Here is a 2,626-nt window from a genome sequence, read left to right as displayed (position 1 = left end):
TGGCCTGACTGGTCGTTTTGTGTTCAAGGCCAGTGCTCTACATAAAATCTGAACTGGAACTCCTTTTCTCCTGGTGGTTAATTGGAAATAAGAATCTAATGAACTTTCCTATTCTGGCTGGCCTATTCATGTTGCATACTTTATGTAATTCCAATTCTCAGCATTATATACATGTTCCAACTACAATATAAAAAACTTAAAATATACTAAGGATATTTGTAAAGTATAAAATGAGGGAAGAATTTTCATCCTTTAGAAATCTATGCAAAATCTATGCTAAACTATTGATATTTTACTGGACCTTTCCTGCAACCAGTTTGATATAGTTTAATACTTGTCACACAAACTTTCTCTGTATTCTACTGCATATATACTTTTTCACGTATGTTTGTATATGTATACATATATATATCTATCTATATATGTTCCAATGTGCATCATCGGACTTGAAACTGCTTTGTTTTGCTGTTCAGCAATGAACCTTGTCGGCTCATTCTGTGACAATATCTGTTCTCATTTTCATCATTCCTTTATTTACCAAATCATCAGCCTTCTAAAATCAGCTTCATTTCTTGGGTAAGGTTACCAATCAGTCCAACTAATATCCACCCAGAGGCTTTTAATAAAGCAAGTTTTAAGGAAGAATATAACATGAAGTGACAACTACAGAAATTCCACAGAGACCTGACATCTTTCACATTTCTGTCTTCCTTCTCTTCTCATACTTCAGAAAGTATTGACTAACACTATAAATATACTGCAATTATAAGTTAAGGATCAGTGTTTTCTTTCCAACCTGAAGCCTTCTTTTCCATGATTCTTGACATAAACTTTTTGGAAGATTTTTTGGATTGTGATGGGATTCCACCCAAAACAAAGCCATGTATATCAAGAAAGTCAATGTTTTCAACTCAGAGTACTAAACAAAAGAGGGAGAAAATTAAGGTTAGCTATATATGTTAAGCACAAATATAGGCAATACCAAGATATCTTAAAATTGTATACTTTTACTGGATAAAGTGGCTCAAACCTGTAATATTATCTACTTAGAAAACAGAGATTAGAGAATTTCAGTTCCAGGCAAGCCCAGACCAAAAAAAAAAAAAAAAGAAGAAGAAGTTTCAGAAACTCTAACCATTTGATGGGTGCTATGTGTTTCGCTTGTGTTAGGAGGACCACAGTCCAAGCAGAACCAGGCATAGTGATACTTACCTCAAAAGAAGCAATCAAGTTACAATCTGCAGGTATGGCAGTAGTAGAGATACCAACGTTGTAAAGTTCCTTTCATTGTTGCAATGGGTCTACTTGTATCCCTATTTAAACATTTTCCCCTTCCCCTCCACAAATTATGCCAACATCAAAAATGTGTGCTTATGTAAGAAATGCATGATTGTAAAATTTCATGACAATTCTTTTGAATTTACATTTTTGTGGAATTGACTAAGAAAATAAATTACACCTTCTATATAAAAAATGTTCTGTGCTTAATCCGGCAGCCTATACACTAACATCGGAATGATACAGAGAAGATTAGCATGGCCCCTGCTCAAGGATGACTCGAAAATTAGTGAAGCAATCCATATTTTTACAACAACAAATGCTGGAGGGGATGGGGCCACCAGGGAACCCTACTGCATTCTTGGTGGGAGTGTAAAAGTCTTCAACCACTTTGGAAAGCAGTATGGAGTTTCCTCAAATGACTCCACATAAAACTCCCCTATGACCCAGCAATCCCACTTTTGTTCATTTACCCAAAGGATCACAAATAAGACCATACTAAAACTACCAGCACAACTATGTTTATTGCAGCATTATTTACCATAGCTAAGATATGGAACCAACCCAGATGCCCCTCAGTAGATGAATGGATCAAGAAAACCTGGTAAATATATACAATTGCATGCTCTGCCTCCATCAGAAAGAATGACATTGCCCAATTTGTTAGAAAATGGAAAGATTTGGAAAAAATTTTTAAGTGAAGTAAGCCAACTCCAAAGAAATATAGGTCCCATGGTTTCTCTTATTTTCAATAGCTAATATATGTCCGGGATTATCAGAAAATGTCTTAAGCTATGTGCATTTGACCAGATAAGATGATGTTAAGCTAAACGAACACCAAGATAGGTACACAAGTGATTCTATCTTGCTATTATTTCTAACATACTTATACTGTACGATGTGATTTTTTTTTTGTTCCTTTATATGTTCCTCAACCACGCTATAACCCCTTTTTTCACTGTATTTGAAGTTGGTGCACCTACATCTTGTATATACGTTTCTCTAATTTGGGGAGAAGAAGAAAACAACAAAATGCTTAAATAGGGATATGGGTTGACCCATTGTAACAATGAGATGCACAAGACGTATGATGAAAAATGAATTTTACAATTTAGGTAGGGGAAGGAGAGAGGAGGAGTGGAGTGTATTTGTGGAGGTGGGAGAGAAGGGATGGTGGGGGAAAAATAAAGGAGGAGGTAGCAATGCTTGTTAGGAAATGTACTCATTACCTTGCTCATGTAAATGTAACCCCTCTGTGCAGTATTTTTAAAATTAAAAAAATGTATAAAAATGTTCTGAGATTGAAGAGTTTATATCCCTTATTTTATCCATATAATCTTGTTAACAA

General features: G+C 35.1%; 1 non-coding gene across 1 annotated transcript; it reads left to right on the top strand.

Annotated features, from left to right (window-relative positions):
• Window positions 1-1,480: 1,480 nt before the first annotated feature.
• On the top strand, window positions 1,481-1,587 carry LOC138825654 (U6 spliceosomal RNA). The gene has a single exon (XR_011371457.1). It is a non-coding gene; the product is annotated as a U6 spliceosomal RNA (small nuclear RNA).
• The last annotated feature ends 1,039 nt before the right edge of the window (window positions 1,588-2,626 follow it).

The sequence above is a fragment of the Dipodomys merriami genome, unplaced genomic scaffold (assembly GCF_024711535.1).
Source record: "Dipodomys merriami isolate MVZ:Mamm:240054 unplaced genomic scaffold, mDipMer1.0.p SCAF_139, whole genome shotgun sequence".
Taxonomy (NCBI): Eukaryota; Metazoa; Chordata; class Mammalia; order Rodentia; family Heteromyidae; genus Dipodomys; species Dipodomys merriami.
This window is presented reverse-complemented; position numbering and strand designations above follow the sequence as displayed.